Source organism: Hevea brasiliensis, chromosome 14 (assembly GCF_030052815.1).
Source record: "Hevea brasiliensis isolate MT/VB/25A 57/8 chromosome 14, ASM3005281v1, whole genome shotgun sequence".
Taxonomy (NCBI): Eukaryota; Viridiplantae; Streptophyta; class Magnoliopsida; order Malpighiales; family Euphorbiaceae; genus Hevea; species Hevea brasiliensis.
This window is the reverse complement of record NC_079506.1, coordinates 14,748,527-14,761,316: the sequence shown is the minus strand read 5'-3', so window position 1 is coordinate 14,761,316 and position 12,790 is coordinate 14,748,527. Positions and strand designations below refer to the sequence as shown.

At 31.8% G+C, this 12,790-nt stretch overlaps 1 pseudogene; it reads left to right on the top strand.

Annotated features, from left to right (window-relative positions):
- The first annotated feature begins 11,622 nt into the window (after positions 1 to 11,622).
- On the top strand, positions 11,623 to 12,559 carry LOC131173287 (probable thylakoidal processing peptidase 2, chloroplastic; annotated as a pseudogene).
- The last annotated feature ends 231 nt before the right edge of the window (positions 12,560 to 12,790 follow it).

Below are 12,790 nucleotides of genomic sequence, written 5' to 3'. Positions count from 1 at the left end.
AATACTCTCTTCAAGAATTTAAGAAGCATATGGAAGGGGGCATTGCATTATAGTGGCTTTTTTTTTTTTCTTTTTGAAATCCTTGACGCAGTGCATCCATAATTAACCACTATTTTCACTTTGGGATTATTTAGAACTCTAGCATGTCTACAAGATCTCACAGTTGATGATTGCCTTGGAATCATAACCTTAGTGACTTGCTATAATTTCAAGGATTTACAATCTTCTCAAGCTTAAAGAAGAGACCCTTCATTACTTGCCTAAATTTATTGGATTCTCTAAGTGTTTGCTCATTTCTCCAAGACTGGAATGAATTAGTGTTTGCTATTGCCCTAGTTTCAAACAACTTCCTATTGTTGATAAAGCTTTAAATGGAAATCTGAAGAAGATCATGGGTGAGTCTAACTGGTGGAAGTCATTGAAGTGGGAAAGCACACAAGATTCATGGGATGACATTTTGTTCCTATTGATATATGTGATTGAATGGTTCTAGACTTGTTGGAATAGAGGCATTGTTGTAGTTGAGAATTAGTAATCCATGGATCCATAAGTATTTCAAGTTTTGGCTAACTATTTGATTGAAACTAATTTATGATATTCTTGGTAAGAGAAATGATTGTGCTTACCTGAATTTGTATAGCAGAGCTGGCAGTATCTTTTTTGCAGACTTCTACTTTGCTCTTGGTATCAATATGTGTATGCCTGTCACACATTAAAAATAACTTTCCAAATGTGAAAAAAAAAAGTAAAAGTTATAGTTAAGAATTAAATTGTTCATTAGTATTTCAAGTTTAGCCTAACTATTTGATTAAAAATAATTTGAGATATTCATTAATAAAGGAATTTGCATAGCAGTGCTAGTAGTATCTTTTTTGCAGACTTTTACTTTGCTCTTAGTATCAATATGTGTATGCCAGTTAAACACAAAAAATAACTTTCCAAAATGTGAAAAAAAGTAAAATTTATAGTTATTAATTAAATTATTTGCTAATATTTCAAATTTAGCCTAACTATTTGATTGAAACTAATTCGGGATATTCATGATAAGGGAAATAATCGTGCTTACCTAAATTTGCACATAGAGTTGGCAATATCTTTTTTGCAAACTTTTACTTTGCACTTGGTATCAATATGTGCGTGCACAAAAAATGCTTTCCAAAATGTGAAAAAAGAGAGTAAAATCTATAGTTATTAATTAAATTGTTCATTAGTTTAACTATTTGATTGAAACTAATTTGGGATAGTCATGATAAGGGAAATAATTGTGCTTACCTGAATTTACATAGTAGGGCTGGCAGTATCTTTTTTGCAGGCTTTTACTTTGCTCTTGATATCAATACGTGCCTGCTTGCTGTACAAATAAAAAAATAAATAAATAAAGGCTTTAGATTTATATGGAGTAATATTATGTTATTCATTTATTTTTGTTGCAGCTTTATATAAAAACTAAAACTATTTTAGCCTATTTATAATAATATGAATAAAATGGCTCAAAGTTAAGGTACTAAATTGTTGTGAATATGAGGACAAAATTAACTGCTAAAGTTTATGAGTTAATAAAAAAGATAATGATTAGACTTATTTGAATTTTGATATAAATGCTTTGGTTTGCCATTGATCCCAACATGTGTGTGCGTGGTGCAATTTATTCATCTAATTAGAGAGGTAACTTAGTACAAGTATTTTAATCAAGAGAAGCAAATTTTTAGTAAAAAATAAAAAAATAAATTAAAAAAAAAGAAACATAGTGCAAAGGCAGAGGGTATTAGCCAAAATCTGATCCTAAATTAAGACGCTTAAATAGAACTTTACTTATTTTTGAATTAAAATGTTAATATGTAAATAAAATAGTCTCAAATATCAATAAATAAAAAAGAGCAAATCTACCGTGATATCTCATAAATTTTGAGATAATCAAGTTCTTTTATGTGTGGAGAGTTTTGTCAAGGTTGTGTTCAGAGCTAACTTCGCAGCCAACACACCGTTTGCTTAGCCCTCAAGGAACGTTGCTTCGACAAACAAACAACTGCTTGGAACAGAGCAAAAATGAAAGAAAGTTAGATTAAGTAAAAAATCAGGTCCTTCTAAGGAACAACGAGGTGAAAAAATTTCTCATTTATGCAAGCTCCAATGCTCGGTTTCGGATGCTAGCAATAGATTTTTGTGTATGTTTAGCTTTTAGACTTGGAAAAGTTATGGGATAGCTACAAGCTAGACGCCCTTGATTGCTTTTAATGGAGATGGTAGAGTATTTTGACATGGGTTAAATTGAGGGACGGCCGTGGTTTGAAGAGTATGTTTCTAGGGTTTATATTAATGAGATGAAAGAGTATCTTACGCACGTTAGATGGAGGAGATTGCTTTGGTTGAAATGGACAGCTATGATTCAAAGGTGATGTTAAAATAAAAAAAAAAAAGATAATTTCTATATATATATATATATGTATGCGCGCGCGTGTGTGTTTTTGTGTGTGTGTGAAAGTTAAGCCTTCAAAAAATGCCTTACAATAATAAGCTATTTGGCTTCTTAAAAAATTGCCATGTGGCATTTTAGAAGGTTAAATTAATGTAATTTAAAATGTAATAAAAAATCATCTATTAGTCAATTTATTTCAAAATTTATAATTAAATGATATATATCTCTATATTATTTATCAAATACAAAATCATATAAGTTGTTAAAAATATAAAATTTTACATTATTATGTTATTACCAAAAATATTTAGGGGAAAATAATTAATAATTATCTAAAAAATGAAAATTTAATTTGATTTTAATAGGTATATAATTATTTAAAATTTAAATTGCATTTAAATTACATTTAATATATATATATATATATATATATATATATATTAAATACAAAATTGTATTAGTTATTGTTAAAAATGTAAATTATTATATTATTACCTTCTTGTAAAAAAAAAATATGTAGAGAAAAATAATTAGTAATTATCTAAGAAATGAAATTTTAATTTAATTTTGATAGGTACATAATTATTCAAATTTCATTTAAATTACATTTAACATAATTAATTAAAAAATTTATATTAATATACACACATTTTATATTAACACACAAATACACATCTATTTCTTACATATTTTAAGTAGACAAATTTTTTAATAGTGTCATCATGTAGATATATTTTTATTCTTAATTTTTCCACGTGTCACTTACTTTGCAGATATTGATATGCTTTATAATTATAGTTATTATAGTCTTTTATGTTAAGTATTTAATTTTCATTTTATTTTCTTTTTAAAATCTTTATTATTGTTATTATTATCTAAATTTTCATATTTATTTGATTAATGCTTATTTAATTGTAAAATTTTTGTAAATTTCCTTTTTAATGTTTCTTCAATTTCTATACATTTTATTTAATTATAAAAATTTAAAAATTATATAACTTTAAATCAATTAAAAAATTAAAATTTATTTATATATATGAAGCAAACAGATTTTTGTATAGAATTGTAATGTGAACATATTTTTTTCTTCTTGGTGCCACGTGGTACTTACCAAATAAATATTATTATACTTTGTAATTATAGTAATTATTATCTTTTAAGCTGAATATTTAATTCTCATTTTTATTTTCTTTTTATGCATTTTTATTATTGTCATTATTATTTCAATTTTCATATTTATTATATATATATATATATAAGGTGTTGCCATATAGACAGATTTTTTTTTTCTATATAAAAATTGCTACACTTTATAATTATAGTAGTTATTATCTTTTATGCTAAGTATTTAATTTTCATTTTAATTTCATCATAAATATTTTTATTATTGACATTGTTATCTCATTTGTCATGTTTATTTAATTGTTCAATTTTCATAAATTTGCTTTTTAATGTTTCTTTCAAATATTGTACATTTCATTTATTATAAAAATTAAAAAAAATTATATTTTAAAATTAATTAAAAATTGTACATTAATACACACACATAGTAGAGTTGGCCATATCTTTTTTGCAGACTTTTACTTTGCTCTTGGTGTCAATATGTGCATGCACACAAAAAATAACTTTCCAAAAAATGAAAAAAAGTAAAATCTATAATTATTAATTAAATTGTTCATTAGTATTTTAAGTTTAGTCTAATTATTTGATTGAAACTAATTTGGGATAGTCATGGTGAGGGAAATAATTGTGCTCACCTGAATTTGCATAGTAGTGCTTGCAGTATCTTTTTTGCAAATTTTCACTTTGCTCTTGATATCAATATGTGCATGCTCATTGCATCAATAAATAAATAAATAAATAAATAAAGGCTTTAGATTTATATGAAGTAATATTATGTTATTCATTTATTTTTGTTGTAGCTTTATATAGAAACTAAAACCATTTGAGCCTATTTATAATAATATGGATAAAATGGCTCAAAGTTAAGGTACTGAATTGTCGTGAACTGGAGGATAAAACTAATTGGTAAGTTTTATGAGTTTATACAAAAGATAATGATTAGACTTATTTGAATTTTGATATAAATGCTTTGGTTTGCCATTGATCCCAACATGTGTATGTGAGGTGCAATTTATTCATCTAGTTAGAGAGATAACTCATTGATGCTATCACCCGCTTAGTAGAAATAACATTGTTTGCACATGGGACGTTTGCCCATCCAACTGGTATAAGGATGTTTGCCCACTCGCCCATGGGATGTTTGCCAGTCCAGTTAGTATAAGGACATTCACCCACTTGCCTATGAGACATTTGCCTATCTAGCTAGTATAAGGACGTTCACCCACAGATTATGATCGCCTAACAGGCATAAGGGATGCTCGAACATAGGAGATCTCCCTCTCACGAGAGATCTCCCTATGATGGGAAGATCTCCCTCTCCCAGGACAGGATTTCGAGATACTCGCACAACAAGTTAAAATCCTAATAAAAGAATGACTCCTAGACCAACAAGAACTCTATAGTCTAAGATATTCAAGGATCAACCCCTATCACGACTCAACACTCTTAATGGGAGTCTAATTGATACCTACATATATTTATAAAGATTGATAGGTACACAGGGTCTAATCTCTATTCACGCAACTCTATTCTCATTCTCCAGAATCCTAATACTGACTTAGGCATTTGAGCGATGGTTAACTAACCCACCCAGTGCTTTGTTGTTTTACAGATCCATACCCATGGAGATTTCTGTGATAGCATCATTAGCGCCATCTATAGGAAACCATCAAATAATTCTCCTGTGATTGCTGTCCTCTTCACCAAACTATGGCCTCAGATTTACCAGCTGAACCACCAATTATTGAAACACCGCCCACGGCAATGGCACTACCAATGGTGCCACAGTTGCAAATAATGCCCTAATGCAACTTACACCAAAACAGATGTTATAGCAAATCAAAGAATTAGAAGTTGAAAATTTAGGCCTAAAAAATCAGGCCATGCAACTAGAAAATTTTAGGGCCTCAGAAAATAGTACTACAATCTGAGCCAATATAATGAGGGATAGAAGTTTAACTCAAAGAAGAGAGAGAAGAAAGACCTAGAAGTTGACTTAGCTAAAAGAGGTATTAATTGGAGATTGGTTCAAGCAGTGAAAAAGTAAAGAAAGAGATAACTTTAGAAGATTTTGGTGTGGGAGACTATTCACCTTTGTCAAAGAAGATTTTGGTTAAGCCATTCCCCACAAAGTTTAAGCTCCCAAATCTAAACAAATATGATAGAAAGTCTGACCCCTGTAGTCACCTTGTTAACTTCAGCACTACCGTGCAACTCCAAAATGTCAATGACTTTATCCTTTGTAGGGTCTTCCCATCTACCCTAGTCGGTATAGCACAACGTTAGTATCAACTCCTCCCAACGAATTTCATCCACAACTTTAACCAACTAGCAAGTGACTTCAAACAAAAATTTATCACTTGCATCTCACCTAAAAAACTATCCTAAGACATACAAAAGATCTGGCAGAAAGAAGGGGAGAGCCTTTAGAGTTACATAGACCAATTTAAGTCAAAAGCTATACAGGTGGAACAACTAAATCACGAGATAATCTATGAAGCCCTAAAGAAAGGTTCCACCAATGTCAAGTTTGTTGATTGTTCAATAAAAAAACCCTTCACGAACATACTACCAATTGATAGAGAGGGCACAGAAGTACATTCAGTTAGATGATAAAAAGCAGGGTGAGCAAAAAATAGAGAAAGTTGAAGAAGGACAATAGCTAGTGATGAGAAGAAGGGTATCTCATTTGGGTGATCAAGCTACTTGGATAGAGGATGATAGTGCCAAGATCATAAAACATCAAAAACATAAGTTTTATCAGTAGAATTACTTTGATTATTTAAACAAGGGCATCACTAAACCATTAGTCCTTTTATTTTCTATTAAAAGATCATATTTGATTTTCTTCTTATTATATTTACAGACAAAGGCATTTATCTGCTTACCTACTGGGCTAAATTTACTCGCTTGTCTTAATAAAGGTGTTTATTTGCCTGCCTACCAAGCTGACTTTGCTCGCCCATCCTAACTAAGACATTTATCTGTCTGCCTACCGGACCAAATTTACTCGCCTGCCATAACAAAGGAATTTATCCATCTGCCTACCAGGCTGAATTTACTCGTCCATCTTAATAAAGGCAGTAATCCACCTGCCTACCAAGCTGACTTTACACACCTGTCCTAATCAGGCCAAATTTACTCGCTCGCCATAACAAAGCCATTTATTCGCCTGCTTACGGAGCTGACTTTACTCATCTATCATAACTAAGGCGTTTATCTACCTACTTACCGAGCTAAATTTACTCGCTTGCCATAACAAAAGTATTTATTCACCTGCTTACTAGGCCGAATTTACTTAAAGCATTTATCGGTGTTTATTTACCTACTTAATAAAGGCATTTATCCACTTGCCTATTAGGTTGACTTTACTCGCCCGTCCTAACTGGGCCAAATTTATTTGCCCACCATAACAAAGTCCTTTATCCACCTACCTAACCGATTGACTTTACTTGTCCATCCTAACTAAGGTGTTTATCCACCTATCTACGGGGCCGAATTTACTCGCCCACCCTAATTAAGGAATTTATCTGCCTGCCTACCAGGTCAAATTTACTCATCCGTCATAACAAAAGCATTTATCAGCCTGTCTATTGAGCTGATTTCACTCACTCACCCTAAGGCGTATATCCGTCTGCCAAATTAGCTAAGGCGTTTGTTTGCCTATCTAAAGGGACCGAACACTTACCCGCTATTCTTAAGGCATTTAGTTGCCCATCTGCCAATGTGTCCAATCGCCCACCCGCCATAAGGCATTCAGTCGCCCAATCTACTAAAGGGTTTGCTTGCTTATCCCATTAAGGCATTTGCTCACCCGCCTAGCCTAAGGTAATTATTGGCACTCGATATAAAAGGAAAAGCTCACTCGTTTGAGCAAAGAGATTGTAAATCTTCCAAGTGATGGACATTAGTCTAAGCTAGCAAAACACATGAAAAGGAAAAGATAGAAGAACCAAACCTAAAGATTCAAATAAGATGGGGAGGACTAATGATGCTACTCGCTCGAATCCCACTCATTCATGGGATTTTTGCCCACTTAGTAGGAATAACATTGTTCACCCATGGGACGTTTGCCTATCCAGCTAGTATAAAGACATTCACCCATTCGCCCATGGGACATTCACTCATACAGCTGGTATAAGGATGTTTGCCCACTCGCTCATGGGACATTCTAGCCATCCCTAATCAAATTATAAACCCCTTATAGCCAACTTGAGCCTATATTTTTACCTGTATAATTTTCCTTATTTACCCATAAATATTTACCTAGCCCTTAGCCTAAACACTTACCTCACCCTTTTGAGGAAGTCTAGTGTATGAAGGATAAGTATATCAAGTGTAAAGCCAACATGAGGAGAAGATGTGAAAACGAAGAAGAGTGCAAGTGTGTAATTAAAATCAAGAAAAAAAATTTGTCTTTCAAACCCAACAAAAGCAATGAGTTTGGGGGAAGAGGACAAAAGGGACATAAAAAAAAGAGAGAGAGAGAGAGAAGTCCCAAAATAAACATCATGACAGTATGCTTAACACTATAAAAAACCCTTCTTCCCTATGCAAAATCAATAGAGTGAACTCCGATACCTATATATATATGAAGATTGAAAGGTACACAGGTCTAATCTCTATTCACTCAACTCTATTCTCATTCTTTAGAATCCTAATACTAACTTAGGTATTAGAGCGGTGGTCAACTAATTCACCCGGTGCTTTCTTTTTTTGCAGATCTATACCCATAGATATCTTTAAGCAAACAAATTTTTTTATGGTGTCATCATGTAGACATATTTTTTCTTGATTTTGCCACGTGTCTCTTACTTTACAAATATTAATATGCTTTATAATTATAGTAGTTATAGGCTTTTATGCTAAGTATTAATTCTCATTTTATTTTCTTTTTAAATATTGTCGCAAGGATTTTTGCGGTCGCCTGGATGAATTCTCACCGAAGTGGGAAAAGTAAGGAGTCGCCACTTTAATTTTGAGGGAAATTAAAGGAAACCATTTGTAAAAATAAAATTAAAAACCACTTTGAAAACAGAGATTCTAGGTTCGGGGTCCGTATACGGGTGGGGAAGGTGTTAGGCACCCCACCTCGTCCCTCAACGGGGGTAAACAGATTAAACATTGTGCTCTTTATAAATTAAAACTGATAATTAGGGGGGTTGGAATGAGGATGTTAATCCTTTGTACGGATAAAAGGATTATTTAATATTTCACCATTTAGGGTTGCCCAAGAATATGAGTACATGAGATGACCCTTCAGTGATTAAGTGCGATGTAACAGGTTTTTGTTAAGGGGTTAATTCACATATTTGAAGTTTTGATATTTTAATTTGGATTTAAACTAAGAGAATTCGGGTAAGAACTCTCCCCTGAGCCCTTAGTGTATTCTGTTTAAAATTTAAATGGGAGGTTTCGGATAAGAACTCTCCTCCGATCTCCACATATTTTATTAAGATTTTGGTTGAGAATTCGGATAAGAACTCTTCTTCAATCTCTTTAATATATTATGCTTAGACTAAGCAGAGCTCTGCAAGAACTCTCTCCGATCTCTTAGTATATTATGTTAAAAGTTTAAGCGAGAGATTTCGAATAAGAACTCTCCTCCGATCTCCACATATTTTATTAAGATTTTTGGCCGAGAATCGGATAAGAACTCTCCCCCGATCTCTTAGTATATTCTGTTAAAAGTTTAAGCGGGAGATTTTGGATAAAAACTCTTCTCCGATCTTTACATATTTTATTAAGATTTTGGCCGAGAATCAGGTAAAAACTCTCTCCCGATCTCTTAAAGTGTTTATTAGAATTGCATATTGTAAGAACTTTGAACTAAGGATTCTGGTGACCGAGGGCGCAAGAAACCCGTGCAAAGCTTTTCCTAACCCACTGAACCTTATATCTAGAGGGTGGATGTAAGACCGAACTTCTTGCCGATCTCCTATGTGATCGCCTTATCAGAACTCTTTGATTGGCGATATCCGATCTCTTTTTAGTTACTAGTCTGGGATCTGATCCTATCTCGATTCCTGATTTATTATATCATCACCTGGGCTTGTTCAGTGGCTCGACCTTATGACTTATTTGTTTAACATAATTCTGTTCCCCATCATATTCCACCCTTTTGCTATACCTATTTTCCTTTATCATTTTTTTCTTATTTATTCAGTCCCAAAAACTCTTGTTAAGATATTCTTACCTATACTCTTTAGAGTATTTACGAGCCGCTGAGGACTCAAACATCTACTCTTGACGGGAATGAAAACTAAATGACAATAAATGGAATATACGAACGAAATAAAAGAAGACATTGGAAATAACTATTGGCCTAGGTAATCTATCTTGAGATGTAGTGCGATTGGATATAAAAGAAATTTTAAAAGAAAGCTGGAGAAAACAAGACGATGATATTCGACAAAAATAATGGTTTACACGCTTACACTATAAGAAAATGTCAGAATAGAAACCGAATTTAGAAACAGACTTATGTCGGTTTGCAATTTGAAACGGCTTTTGAAACAGAAATTGAGTAGAACGAGTTAGATATATCAGAAACCGATTAAAAACGGATTTGAAACCGAAATTTGAAACGGAAAACCATCAGTTTCTAAATTATGCACTAAATTTTGGCAGCAAATTTAACACCGATTTAGAAACAGATTACAAACCGACTTTTGAAACTAAATTATATTCCGTTTCTAATTTAAAGGCCCAAAACTAGTTCCATTATATTTAAGTCATATTAGAAATCGATTTTCGTCGGTTTCTAATTCTTTTTAGTTTAATTTAGAAACCGATTGCTTTTGGTTTCAAAATAAAAGTATTTTTTATTTATATTTAGAAACTAATTTATATCGGTTTCAAAATTAATATAATTTCTATTTTATTTATTAAAGGCCCAAAACTAGATCCATTATATTTAAATCATATTAAAAACTGATTTTCATCGGTTTCTAATTCTTTTTAGTTTAATTTAAAAACCGATTGCTTTTGGTTTCAAAATAAAAGTATTTTTTATTTATACATAGAAACCAATTTATGTCGGTTTCAAAATTAATATAATTTCTATTTTATTTATTAAATTTTAAAATCAAAATAGAAACCAATATCTATTGGTTTCTATTTTCTTTATTTACACTTAGAAATCGATAGTTTTCGGTTTCAAAATTTATCTATTATATATTTTATTTTATAAATTTTAAATTTAACTTAGAAACCAATTTCTATCGGTTTCTATTTTCCTTAGTCATATTAGAAACCGATTCTCGTCGGTTTCTAATTTCTTTTAGTTTAATTTAGAAACCGATTATTTTCGGTTTCAAAATAAAGATATTTTCTATTTATATTTAGAAACCGATGTATGTCGGTTTCAAAATTAATATAATTTCTATTTGATTTATTAAATTTTAAATTCAAAATAGAAACCGATACTTGTATGTTTCTAATTTCTTTATGTATACTTAGAAATCGATTGCTATCGGTTTCAAAATTTATCTATTGTATATTTTATTTCATAAATTTTAAAGTTAACTTAGAAACTGATTTTTATCGATTTTTATTTCCTTTAGTCATATTAGAAACCGATTTCGGTTGATTTTTAATTTTTTTTAATTTAATTTAAAAACCGATTATTTTTTTATTTCAAAATAAAAATATTTTCTATTTATATTTAAAAATCGATTTATGTCGATTTCAAAAATTAATATAATTTTTATTTTATTTATTAAATTTTAAAATCAAAATAAAAATTAATATTTGTTCTAATTTCTTTATCTACACTTAAAAATTAGTAATTTATAACTTTAAAATTTATTTATTATATATTTTATTTTATAAATTTTAAAACCAACTTATAAACTGATGATGGTTTTTAATTCCTTTTGGTTTAATTTAGATACAGATTATTTTCAATTTCTAGCAAAGAAACCCAAAACTCTCCCGATTCTCAGCGTTTTCATCATTGTAAGTCCTTGCTTCCTCTCCCGACCTTTTGCACTCTCTCCTCGGAGACTCAAATAGCTCGAACCCACCCTGTCCCCACCTTGTAATCAAATCCCTTATTCATTCATTGTCAATAATCTTAATCGTGACCATTTTTTACCTCACTAATCTAGTTCTAAGTTTCAATTCCATCCTTCCGTCTCCGATTCACTGATTTCTTCAATCGAAATGGCATTTATTTGCTTCTAGGGTTTCCTAGATCTTCTCTCTCACTTTTCGAAGCAACTATTTACCAGATTGTTGTCCGGCTTATCAGAATTGCTGATATGGCTATTCGTGTTACCTTCACCTACCCTAGCCATGTTGCCCCAAACATCGCCTCCTGCGTTGGCTTCCGGGTTGGAAATTACCGCTCCCTCCACTATTGTTGGGTTCGTTCTCGAATCTTCGCTTCTCCCATCGTGCAAAATTCCGACCGAACCCCTTGCACCGCAGACGCACGATTTCCAATTCTATTGCCATCGCCAAGCTAGAAGTTAAATTCTGACTAAGAGTTCGCTTTGTACGATACCATGGTTGGAGAAATATTCGGTGATAACTGTAGGAGTCCAATTGCCATCGGGCTGGTCTCACTGATGAAGTTAATAGTTGGGATTTTAGCTTCTTCATCTTGCATGGGCATTTTTGGAATTTCGCCACTTAAAGCCTCCTCGATCCTTCCCTTTTTCCAGGGCCGAAGAGTAGTGATGTGGATAAAGGTGGGACTGTAAGCTGTGTAAGGAAAGAGAGTAATACTGAGATGTTAAAGATTATTGGGAAGGAGCTTGACAAGAGCGGAAGCTGGTTATCCAAGGTGTTCAGTTTTTGCTTAGAGGATGCCGAGGCCATTTTTACGGTTGCCGCTGTTGGCTTTGGCAAAGCCCAGATCCATTCCTTCAACTTCCATGTACCCTACTCTGGATGTAGGTGATCACATTCTCGTAGAAAAGGTAAAAATTTGTATGCCCTTAGTTTAATTCAATATTCATATTTGGTATGAAACATAGGGTGCTTAACAACCAGAAATCAAATCCATCTTATTCCAATCAATGATGATTTAACGTTATGGATACATTCTACTTCATGGTGGCAATTGTTTGTGGTTTTCTATGGGTATTGTGATAGCCTAGCATTGTATTATGTTCGCGAGATTGGAGAAAAAATCTATGTTATCTATGTAGAAGGATTTATGTAGAAGAAATCTATTTTTTATTAAAAGAAAATTGAAAATTTTGTTGATAATCATCTTTCAAATAAACAAAATTATAGAAGAAA